This window comes from Alosa pseudoharengus, unplaced genomic scaffold, assembly GCF_046254945.1.
Source record: "Alosa pseudoharengus isolate Yale_2024_CS ecotype anadromous, Long Island Sound unplaced genomic scaffold, YU_APseudo_1.1 YU_APseudo_1.1_scf_19, whole genome shotgun sequence".
NCBI lineage: Eukaryota > Metazoa > Chordata > Actinopteri > Clupeiformes > Clupeidae > Alosa > Alosa pseudoharengus.
In genome coordinates, this window is record NW_027468657.1 from 33,852,071 (window position 1) to 33,865,507 (window position 13,437).

Here is a 13,437-nt window from a genome sequence, read left to right on the forward strand (position 1 = left end):
CACATTGCATCCCAATTTGTTCAACAAATAAACACCTTTTTTGCCTTTACTTTGTTCATGGCAATGCAGTAAAGAGTTGAGAATTATTATGACTGCATACACACAGGCACGCAGGCAACACGCAACCTCGGGTCAATTCAGGTCAGATCAGTTCGTGTCACAGATATGGAGCGCAGAAAGGTCATTTTTCATCACTAAATAAAAAATGCCATTTATTTCCGTAAATCACACAGCAAATATTTCTGTAAATTGCTCAGCCCCAGAGTATCCCTCCAACATGGCAATTATATTGCCCGATTCAGGTAAGTCTGCCCTACACACACATGAAATGCATGTAGAGCTGTGAGCTTGCAGTGGTGAGATACATGTCGAAATATAAGAATTTTTATAATACACTTTTTATATTTTAATTCTTTAAAAATCAAAATAAAATCAATGCTAGTATTAATACATGAAATGATCTGAATAGCCTAAACTCTCCTGAAAAAAACAATATATAATATATGTGTGTGGCACTTACAATGACCAGAATAAATCCTTATGAATAAAGGTAGTGAAAATGCCTTAAAAACAGCTTAGGGTTCTAAGGGTTAAAAGCTGAATGTAGATAGTTTAAAAGTTGTTGATTGACAGCTAGTTTAATAGATAGTTTAATGATAGTTTAAAAGTAGACCGTTTAAAAGTTGAAGGTAAATCATGTAAAAGTTGTTGACAGACTGGATGTTTAATGAATGTTGATATTCAAATAGTTTAATGGCTGTGTATAGGTAGATATTTGACGATAATTGAAAGTTGGAATGGCTCTATAGTTTGCTAGCAACTATGCTAACCATGCTACTTAGCTAATGTTTTATAGCAGTGCTAGCAATGCTAACATGCTAACCATGCTACTTAGCTAACTTAGCTAACGTTTTCTAACAGTTTAATGAATGTTGATATTCAAATAGTTTAATGGCTGTGTATAGGTAGATATTTGACGATAACTGAAAGTTGGAATGGCTCTAATGTTTGCTAGCAGTTATGCTAAGATTTTTAACTATGCTAACCATGCTACTTAGCTAATGTTTTATAGCAGTGTTAGCAATGCTAACCAATATTACTTAGCTAACATTTTCTAGCAGTTTAATGAATGTTGATATTCAAATAGTTTAATGGCTGTGTATAGGTAGATATTTGACGATAACTGAAAGTTGGAACGGCTCTAATGTTTGCTAGCAGTTATGCTAAGATTTTTAATTCTGCTAACCATGCTACTTAGCTAATGTTTTATAGCAGTGCTAGCAATGCTAACATGCTAACCATGGTACTTAGCTAACTTAACTAACATTTTCTAGCAGTTTTGCTAAAATGTTAACTATGCTAACAATGTTAGCATGCTAACTATGTTAACCATGTTACTTAGCTAACTTAGCTAATCATTTTTAACAGATATGTTAACTATGCTAACTAACATGCTAACATATTAGCATGCTAACTATGCTAACCATGTTACTTAGCTAACCAAGCTAATCATTTTTAGCAGTTTTGCTAAAAATGTTAACTAGCATGTTAGCATGCTAACTATGCTAACCATGTTACTTAGCTAACCTAGCTAATCATTTTTAGCAGTTTTGCTAAAAATGCTAACTAGCATGTTAGCATGCTAACTATGCTAACCATGTTACTTAGCTAATCATTTTTTGAAGTTTTGCTAAAAATGCTAACTAGCATGTTAACATGTAACATGCTAACTATGCTAACCATGTTACTTAGCTAACTTAGCTAATCATTTTTAGCAGTTATGCTAACTATGCTAACTAGCATGTTAACATGTTAATTATGTTAACCATGTTACTTAGCTAACCTAGCTAATCATTTTTAGCAGTTTTGCTAAAAATGCTAAATAGCATGCTAAGTCTATGGGGATTTAAATTTTTTTTTTCTTTAATAGTTTCAAGTATTAAAAGTTTTAAAGTTGAAAAGACATAGCAACCTGGTCCGTTTGAAGACCTACGTTACAAAGTTTGAACGAAGTTTCTAAGTTAAACTGTTCAAGAGAAATTGCGTACGGAAAAAGTGGTAAGCGGTATAATAATAAGTTGTTTTCATGCACTGTAATAAGTTGCCTAGGAAGAACAGTACAGTGCATTTTCATGCACTGTAATAAGCATAAGAATAAGAAGCCTAGGAAGAAGAGTACAGTGCATTTTCATGCACTGTAATAATAATAATAATAAGAAGCCTAGGACATACCTGTCAACACTCCCGTTTTTCCCGGGTTTCTCCCGTATTTCAAGGTCATCTCCCAGCACCCTCCCGTTTTGTTATTTCTCCCGGAAAACTCCCGTAATTTGCATGGCCATCAAACTTCATTTTAAAATCATTGATCCATTCAGGTTGGCAGATTGTATATGAAATACACCCTACACATACACGATCACTTAGTTTCAATTTCAACCGTTTTGTCATAGGCTAAAACCTGGCAACCCAAAACCCAAATAAGGAAGCGGGTGCCAACTGCGCAGCCTGAGTCTCGTCGTAAGCAAGCAGGCTAGTTGAATGGCCTACTCCAGAACTAGCTGTTGTGAAATTGTTGGGAATTTAATTGATTAACACATCACATAAACTGTTATTGAGTGTTGTTGATACACTGAACTTGTTCCCTCGGAACCAAATCTGACAGCAAGCAGCTTTGGAGTTTTGGAAGTAGGCTGCAGGCAGGCAGCTGGTGGATACATAACTGGCATGCGTAAGGTAATGGTAAGGTAAAAGCAACGACCGAAATGCAGTGTTGAAACACGTGTATGAAACGTATGAAATATGCAAACACAGATCCGGTATAAACACTGACCCCCCCCCCCCCCCCCCCCCGAAAAAAAATCTCCCGTTTTTGGAAAGCTAAATGTTGACAGGTATGGCCTAGGAAGAACAGTACAGTGCATTTTTTTTCACGCTTGTCAATTTGTCTCCATCTCCTTCTCCAGCCCCTACTCTTGCAACATTTTTGTATGCACATGAGTGTGTGCATAGTGTGTGTTTGTTTTTGTATATACAGTATGTGTGCTTGTAAGTGTGAGTGTATAAGTATAAGTATATATACTCTTTTGATCCTGTGAGGGAAATTTGGTCTCTGCATTTATCCCAATCCGTGAATTAGTGAAACACACTCAGCACACAGTGAACACACAGTGAGGTGAAGCACACACTAATCCCGGCGCAGTGAGCTGCCTGCAACAACAGCGGCGCTCGGGGAGCAGTGAGGGGTTAGGTGCCTTGCTCAAGGGCACTTCAGCCGTGCCTACTGGTCGGGGTTCAAACCGGCAACCCTCCAGTTACAAGTCCGAAACGCTAACCAGTAGGTCACGGCTGCCCCTGAGTGTGTATGTGATGTATGATGTGGTGGTAATGGGGTGTGTGTGTCCATGTGCCTGCTTGCCTACATATGTGTATGTGGCCTACATATGTGTATGTGTGTGTGTTTATGTGTGTGTGCGTGAATATGCATGTGTACTCTGTGTGTGTATGGGTGTGCGTGCGTGCAAATGAGTGGATATGGGATGTGTTGGCATGACCCCTGGAGATCAACATACCAAAATAATTTGGTCATCTTAGGCCCTATGGTTCTGGAGATATTCCCAGAAAACGGTGTCCGGCCATCTACAGGCCGATTGGTATACAGTCACTAAATGTACTGTATTCATTTATTTTATGGTCCCCTATGAACGGGATTGAACGGAATTCACAAATGACAATGTCAAACTAGAACATTACCATTGCATGTAAATGCAAAAAAACTGCTGTGTATAACATTACTTACAGTATGATTATTCAGATTACATAGACTTACAGTATTCTTGAAAACCACTTACTTGGTTAGATGTCAGCTTAGAGTATATGACAGTCAGTACAAATACATTGTCAATTCAATATTGATCAACATTATTTGTTTTAATACAGTACTGCAGAATGATACTCAGAACACACTAATGAACACTTAACAACCAATGCAAGCTTGAAGTCAAAAAATCTAAGTTGTTGAAACCAATTTTATGGTTATGGTTATGGATTTAGCAGACGCCTTTGTCCAAAGCGACACATAAATACAAAACAACATAATAATATTTAAAATTGAACAGGGAACAGATTAGAATGTTGGTCAAATATAGTAAGGAGAATAGTTATAGTACACAATAATATCAATTCAATCAATAGCCTAATAAAAAATCAATGGAAAAAAAAGGGGAAAGGCAATAATAAACAATAATGTCCATTCAATCAATAATATAAAAACAATGACATGCTAAGACTACATTAAGGAGAATATCAATAATAAACAATAATGTCAAATTAATTAAATTTTAAATTTTAAAGTTAACCAATAATGATAAGGGAGAAACAAGATGTCTACTGAATTTGCATTCTTACAGAACTTGATGATGCCAATCATATTATCCTAAGACAGATCTATTAATCAGTTATCAGTATTCTGAACTGGCAGCAACAGGCTAAAGGTAATGGTAATAGGTCAAATTTAATGGTGATATACTGAAGAATAAAAGAGTCAGCCCTTCGGATGATCAGTTTTAGACAGAACTTAGAATCTTAATTTTCACACAGCACTGCTCAGGTCTAAAAACAGAGGTCTAACAGCATAACGAAGTTTCACAGATGTTACAGCACAGGTATGATTCAAAGGTATGAATGGTTGACAAATATGATTCACAGGTATACAAGTTCCATATAGTTAATTAGTATAGTCCTCACACAACAATATAGTTCTCAGAATGTCTCAGTGTAGATCTCAGATACGTCTCAGTATTGTTAAATGTGCACAGTTGAGATGTGGTCACATGTTTGTAAGAATGTATGTTAGTAGGTATGTTGCTAGCAACATTGTCAGAGATGTATGGTTGACAAGTGTGCACAGACAGGCACACACGCAATGTCATATGGTCATCACCACTGGTCTGGTCTGGAACCTAAAAGACAAAAGCAAGCAAGTTTAACAGTTATACCAAAACAATACAAGGAATGTCTGCAATTGTACAATTGTTCAATACAGCTTATTTATTTAAGTGAAGTTACATTACAGTGTTTCCTCTAGTATTTTTTTAAGCAGTGGGGGCAGGCCTGTCCGAACCCCTGCCCCCCCCCCCCCCGTCCCACGGAACTGACAACTGACACTTCGCTGCAACACAAACAATTATATGTATTCACCTCTATTCACACACAATGAGGCATTATTTTCAGTTGTGATTGAGCTGTATATTTGGAGAATCTACAACAGGTCTGCACAATGAATTTTGAAAGGCAACTGCGACTATTGTACGTCTGCCCCATTTCTGATACTGTGGGGGAAGAAAATTAAACCATGGGGGGCCGCCACTACCAAATCAACATAGAGGAAACACTGCATTACATTAGGCTGACACATTTTTAACCTAACAAATACCATGGTAAACAGTTTAAGCTTTTTAAACAATTCTCAACAATTCTAGGACAATTAAAAAAAGGTAGAGTACAATACAATTGTACAGGGCGGTGATAGTGTACTGGTTAAGGAGCTGGGCTAGCGTGCAGTAGTGTAGTGGTTAAGGAGCTGGGCTAGCGTGCAGTAGCCTGAAAGTTGTCGGTTCAATTCCCGGCTTCCACCGTTGTGCCCTTGAGCAAGGCACTTAACCCCAAGTTGCTCCGGGGACAATGTGATCCCTTGTAATACAGCTGACATATGTAAGTCACTTTGGTCAAGAAGTGTCTGCTAAATATAATGTAATGTAACAATTGTTGCACCATCAAGCTACTGGTAGTTAAATACTAGCCTATACTATTAAATTACAAACAAAGCAGAATTCTGTGTTTTATTGTTTTCAGTTTAAGGATAGTTGATAGCTAATCATATTTTTTTTCAATATAAAACGTAAGCAGCTTAGAAAACTTTGTAGGCATGGGTTTGTTGTTGCTGTTGATAATCATATGAGTAAGGACGGATCATTCTGATACTAGGCCTAAGTATCTTGATAATCAACTGCTATAAAAACAGCTTGCTAGGTCTGTCAGCCACATTTTTTCCTACAGATTACAATGTACAACTGGAAAGCTCGATTCACGTGCCAGGCTACACTTTAATTGTAATTTATTTGACGCATGCTCGCGTTTAAAAGTGTCACGCATAGGCCTAGCTGTCCCCGATGTTACAGCAGCTCCTTGTGGAAACAGCAAAGAGTGCACATATCCGATGATATTTCTAACGAGGAGCAGAAGCTCTCTGCCTCACCAGAGCCTTACAGTTTATTAATAAAACAATGATATAGAATAGAAACATCAGAATCTATTTATTTCATCTTAAAGTTGGCTATAAAGAGCATTCATAGCCTAGAGAAAACGATACATTTTTCTTTATCTGCAATGTTCCAGGAAGAAAGGCTTACATTTATAGGCTGTCCCTGTTTGATCACAGCAGGTCCAAGAAAACGAGTGGATATAACGTCAATGCATTCTAGTTTCATGTACTTTATTTCATGTTGAGTTTTGCTTCCCAGCATGCACTGCGATTCATTTAGTATTTTTGGCTATTATTAGTTTTTAATATTTTGAAACAATATGGTTTGAACAATTTATCTTAGGCTAGCCTAGGCCTACTGATGATGTTTTGAACAATATGCTACGGGATATGCCCATTAAAACGTCGCATTAGTTTATTAAGAAAATGACACCGTAGATGTGAAAGCAGCACATCCTAGACCGGTATAAATGTCCATGTCTACTCATCATTAGTGTAATGCATGTTGACATAGTTGATGACAAGTTAAAAGTTGTTGATAGACAGCTAGTGAATGTATAGTTTAAAAGTTTAAAAGTTGAATGTAGATAGTTTAAAAGTTGTTGATAGACAGCTAGTTTAATAGATAGATAGTTTAATGATAGTTTAAAAGTAGACCGTTTAAAAGTTGAATGTAAAAAGTTCAGTAGTTTAATGGGTTTCATTGTTTAACAGTGGATTATTGTAGTGAGGACTTTTATTTTGAAACAGTTTTGGGCAGAGGAAACAGTTGAATAGGACGTGTAGTCTTAATTGACCCAGATTGTATGCTTAAGGCGAGACACAGCAGGTGAAAACATTGTTTTTTCATGCACTGGTCAATTTCGAGATTTTGGGCTAATTTGCTACCTTAGCATGTATTCTTTCACACTACTACAACAACAAAGCCCGATTTACACATTTAGGTGTTTATTTCATTACATTTTGTCTACTCGTGCCTGTATATTTCTCCTAAATTCACCAAAAGTTAGTCTTCTAACGTTTCATGCTCTACCGCGACCGTGATACAAAACATAACATGTGTAGTACCGTTGGAAAGCTCTGTTTTTCCTGCATGACGTTGTGCTATCCAAATATGGACATTTCCTTTGTAACCGCAACCAATCGCGAAAGTTCAAAGGCGAGTCTAGGCTGAGAACGGAATCTCTTGGCTGTGTTCCAAGGCTGTTTCCTCAAATTGAGTTTTTCTCATTTTCCAGTAGAAACATCTGAGCCTATGTAGCACCTATGTACACCAAACTTTCCAGATATACACTTAGCAGTATTCTGAAGATATTTACAGAGGGATTTGTTAATAAATCATTCCTCACCTGATTTATGTGACATTTTAATCAAAAATATATGATATGATATCATGCATATATGATGATTTTTTAAGGCTATGGACAGTATATTCTGATTTCCTAGGCAATAAAAGCAAATATCCTGAAATCCCTCTGTAATTTTATTTTCATCTTGTATGCAAACAAAATGAAAAAATAATTTTGTACCTGGCTTTATCATATGTTCAGATCTATCTACCGAAAATATATGCAAATTTGCGCATATTTAATGAGAGAGTGCCTAATTTGCATAATTAAACATTCAAATTTCAAAAACTTGTAATACATTTTTTGTTCATACTTGTGTAAGTAATCAACTGAGGAAGTTTCATGGTGATGTCTATTATTTTAAAGGTCTCATTCACTGAGAAACCGTTTAATACTTGTTACTTTCGAAATACTATAGCTCACTCCAAGTTGCATATGCATGCTGCGCGTGAAAATGATCTTCTACCCCCATTGCCCGCATTAACCAATGAAAGAAAATACACGGAAAAACAAGCGAATCAGAAAGAGCCCTTCCCAATGATGCCGAAGGGAAACTGATTATTCATGGCCTCGCCCACCTTGGCTTGTGACCGCCTACAGGAAGACTGGAAGATTTTGCGGCTAGGGGATTGTCTCTCTGCAGCTAGTAGGAGCTAACAGCAAGTTGCTAACATGGCGGAAAAAAATCGTGCCTGTGTTATTTGTGGCAATAACACATCAATGTTGCATGTCTTGCCTTAGAAACAAGAGTTGAGGAAGAAATGGTTCGGATTTATCGTTGGAACACCACCACCGAAGTAGTGCAACATTAGTTCTGTGTTCCAATCATTTCGACCACACTCACTGCCTACAGTTAGAAAGTGGTTTTGCATCGATGTTCTGAAAACCTGGTTCTGTACCGTCATGACGATCGACCACCAGGCTCACAGGCTGTAAGTACAAACAAACTTTTCCACCTAACGTCTGTTACAAAATAGCATGTTCATATTCTTCACGTTAGCATGCATGAAAAGGGTAGGCTACAAGCTAGGCTTAGGCTAGCCTATATTACAGGAAGCTACACCAGGCACGTAACTGAAGTGTTCTGTTCGCGACGTGTAAAATCAGAGAATGTCTAATAGGAAGGGCTCTGGTAAAATCCATTAAAGGAATGGTCCCGAACATAGCCTACAGGCCACTAACACGCCAGGTGTAGCTACTTCCATTGATTAGGCCTATTGGAAGCTAATTGTTGCAGTAGGCTACATAACGCGAACGGAATGCTTCAGTTACGTGCCTGGTGTAGCTACACTCATAAGAAACTGACCACACTACCCTGAGATTTAGCTTGTTGAACCTATAATCTTCTAACCTAAGCGTTAAACCACAAATAATAATATTAGCAACAATATATTATGCTCAACTAAGTACGGGTATTGTTCTAGTCTAAACAGGGAAAATCAAAAACACAATACCCGTGCACTATTAGGATAAGTTGCTATCACTATAGAGCTCGGGGATTTACACTTCAGTCTAATTTATGTCTTCTTGCCATTATTACATTGACCTTTGTAGGCCTACAATGATGTTTTGTTTGATTACTTGCTGTTTACTTAGTGTTTTGTATGTCTTCCAGAGCACATCCTCATGTCAGGCTACACAGCTTTCTAGCCTACATTAGGTCATCACGTTAAGCAAAGGTTTGTGATCTAACTTTTATTGTTGTGCTAGTTAGTTTCTAGAAGTCTTTTTCTAGTAGGCTAATACAGGTTCTTATGTGCTCGTCAATGTTTGGGAAAGTCAATTCATGGGTTTCTTCAGGGCACTTTCCACAGGTGTATAAAATCAAGCACCTCGATTATGAATGCAGACTGCATGGTGCTTGATTAATACACCTGTGTAAATGGACCTGATGAAACCCATGAATTGCATAACAGATAGAATTGATATTACCGAATGTCTTCTTGTGGGTGTGCTACTTAGTGCATCATACACCTTACCAGTCACTAAAATATTTTTGTTTCCATTGTGCCAGTACAGTTTTGTGTGAGATAGTGAATGTCCTGTGTACTATTAGTATCTTGTAACTTGACAGTAATACACATTTATTTACTTTAGGTACCCAAACAGAATACTTCATGAAAAGTATGAGTATTGATACAAGCACTTCGGATACACCATGGGCATGGGGGCCTGCTACCTCTACTGCCATCAAGCCTGTTCATCCAAGGCCAGCTACAAGACCTCGGGTTGATCAAGAGGAGGAGGATGAAAGCGACATCTCCACAATAACACCTATGGCCCAGCGCAATCAAAGAGCAATGTAATAGAATCATCACAGCCAACGAATGTGTTTTGTGTGTTGTCCCTTCGGATCCCCAGGACAATACAAGCCGAAACAACAACTCAGACCTTTTTGCCTAAATAATCCCAGCACCATCTTACAAAGGATCTGTAGGCCAGATGTCTGCATCGTCTGGCAAAAAGAGGACATTGTTAATTCTGTGCATAGTTTGGATGTTCTTGTTTTGTGTTTGCATTATTTTAATAGACTGCAATATTACTATTTGTCAGTGTTTCACGGACCACCTAGCAAAAAAAACTTCAACAGTATATTACACAATAGGCCTTCTCACTGAACCACCTTGATTATTGTCTTTGCACCTTGCTTATGGTGTCAGAGGATTCATATGATTTAAACTGGCATAGGTTACATCAGTGTTGCAGAACTGTTTGGATTTAAATACAAGTTGGTTCAATATTGCAAACAACTCATCTATTATATTTTACCACATCTACTTGTGGAACACTTCAGAGCTTGCGGACCACACTTTTGAGTACCACTGCTGTATGTAAATATAATAAAGTTATTTATTGAAAATTGACCTGTTTTGTATATTTGTTTTAGGAGTTTCATCAGTTTTTGTCCCTTTTAAGCTAAAGGTTTATCTTACCCTTCATATCTTCTGTCTCACAGAGGGCCATAGTCGTCATAGTCGAATGTTTAGTGCATTTTGAAGGGAGTACATTATGCTAAGGCAGACTGGTTCTCATTCTGGGTACAGGGTCATACAGACAACAGGGGTACTGGTGTTGCCCATTTTTCTAACCACATGAGCAATCCCCTTACGAAAAAGTAGTATAGGAATCTTATAGTATTTGGGACAAAATATTAAAGTAATCTTATAGGAATAATTGGGACATACTGTAGAAGTACTACTAATAACTCTATAATATTCTGTAACCGCTATAGTTTTTCTATAGTAGTCTTATAGTACCTATAGTATGTCCAAATACTATAGTATTCCTATAAGATTACTGTAATATTTAGTCCCAAAATACTATAAGATTCCTATAGTAGGCTACTTTTTCTGTCATACGTGACAGAAAACAACTTGAGTAGGCTAACCTCTGCCAATGTCAGGCTATCAAAGCCATAGTTCTCATTACCGGAGAAATCATGCAGCACACATTCTCTGCTTCTGTAGGCATTCTGGTACAATTCCAGCAAAATATAGCTAGGTAGGTGTGTTTGCATTTAGATCTATATATATATTGGGCTATGACCAAGTGGTCTTTCAATGATAGTATCATGGAATTCAAACCATAACTATCTATTCCGATAGCATTAGCAGGCTAGGTCAGTGGCTGAACTGCATTAAGGGTGCTTACCTGTGTTGTGAAGTAAAATATCTACTAGGAAAATTGCAAAGACTTTTGACTGTGTAAAGAAATAGGTCTTTATTTTAAAACGTTTCCAACTGTTTATTACTTGAAAGCAAGATGACGATTGTCACAAACGTTTAGCTGCTAACGTTACCTCTTTTAGAAGAAATGTTAAGCTGACAGGCAAGTTACCATTCTATTAAACCAACGTTCACCGACAAACGATCAGGAAGCGGTTCTTCTTCCTACTCGAATACTAGGATCAAACACATGAAGTTGTATCTCCGAAGACATTTTGTGCAACAGTTTTGACTCGAGTTTTAGCCAGGTTTTAGCACTGTAAAGTTGAATATGGAGCATAGCACAGGCAGAATCAGATGAGGACGCACTGGAGGAAGCGTCACAGTACTGTAAGCCAATCAGAGGTGAATTCATTAGCATGTCATTAATATTCATGACTAGAGGCGACATCCAGTCGTTCCTCCCCGCCCACCTTCCCCACCAAACTAGAACAACATGAAACAGACGCAGGACAGCATTTTTTTCACCAAAACCGGCTCACAGGGCATTCATCAATACTACAGACCACTGCAAAATTAATGAAAAAACGATGAGATGAGACCTTTAAAATTTTACTCTATTCACCTGTAGTGTCTCGCCTTCAGGGTTCCTGCACATTTTGCATTTGAAAATTCCATACTTTTTCCATACTCAAATTTCCAAACTTCTCTGTAGATTTTTCTGACCATATTCTCGACATTGCGGCCACTTCTGGTTTGGGATAACTCGGTGAAAACAAATGGATAGGACAACTGAAGTGAATTAAAAAATGACACTTAATATTCGTCCTTTTAGCTGGGTCATTTTTAGTTGTATCTTGACGATGGGGACTGACAGTTAAGCAGGAATGTAGGAATGGTTCATTATGACCTGAGTGAAGTGATTAGTACTGCAAATGCAATAGTCTGGAAACACAAATATTTCTCCATACCCTTGTTTCTTTTTTCCATACTTATCCAGACTTGGAAATTACTAAAATCAAATTCCATACTTTTCCAGGTTTTCCATACTGCGTAGGAACCCTGCGCCTTAAAGCCTGAGGCTGCAGGTGGCCTGAACACCTGCCATAGGATTCTAATTGCTTAACGGCCGTATTATGATGTCATAATCGGCAATGTTAAGTCTATGGGGATTTTTAAAAAGTTTTTCTTTAATAGTTTAAAAAGTATAAAAGTTTCAAAGTTGAAAAGTCATACCAACCCGATCTCTTTGAAGACCTACATTACAAAGTTACTAAGTTAAACTGTTCAAGAGAAATTGCGTACGGAAAAAGTGGTAAGCGGAATAATAATAATAATAAGTTGTTGAAGTTGCCTAGGAAGAACAGTACAGTGCATTTTCATGCACTGTAATAAGAAGAAGTTGCCTAGGAAGAACAGTACAGTGCATTTTCATGCACTGTAATAAGAAGCCTAGGGTAATAAGAAGAAGAAGCCTAGGAAGAAGAGTACAGTGCATTTTCATGCACTGTAAAAATTTGTTGTTGTTGCCTAGGAAGAACAGTACAGTGCATTTTCATGCACTGTAAATATACTAAAATACAAATTACAAAAATACAAATTATACTAACACTTAATCTAAATCAATTCTAAAAACAGTATCCACATAGTGGTGATTAATAAATCAGAGGCGCTTGCAATGACTCAGGCAGGGACTGAGCCTGTGATTCTCTGTGCATAGTAAGGTATGGTAAGGTGCTCTAAGGCAGTGTTTCCCAAACTTTTTTTCTGGCGACCCACTTTTTAAAAATGACAGACCATCACGACCCATTTCACTTCAAATCTACCCTGCAACCACCAATATTGTTTTAGGCCACAGGTTCTCCAACTTTTCTATGCCTCCCCCAACCATACATTGCTAAAGGATCCCTGCTTTGAACACGGTTGTGTTGCATTTTGAGCACCATCAGCGTGAAACGTTGGAAATGACTACTGAAAAGATACGTTTTAATGCGCATCCGAGAGTAGGGGAAATTCTCGCATGTTGCGCAGTCGTCATTCGTCAGCATAGTAAGCTGTTCCTGTATTTCTAAAAAAAAATGTTGTAGGCTACGTTGCGTTGCAGACAAATGGGTCCATAACACTGTGGATGTCAATTCCAATGTAAACAGCAAATAACTCAAGT

General features: G+C 37.6%; 1 long non-coding RNA gene across 1 annotated transcript; it reads left to right on the forward strand.

Annotated features, from left to right (window-relative positions):
• The first annotated feature begins 8,156 nt into the window (after nucleotides 1-8,156).
• LOC143133253 (uncharacterized) lies at nucleotides 8,157-9,960 on the forward strand. The gene is made up of 3 exons (XR_012988492.1): nucleotides 8,157-8,540; nucleotides 9,224-9,287; nucleotides 9,706-9,960. It is a non-coding gene; the product is annotated as an uncharacterized LOC143133253 (long non-coding RNA).
• The last annotated feature ends 3,477 nt before the right edge of the window (nucleotides 9,961-13,437 follow it).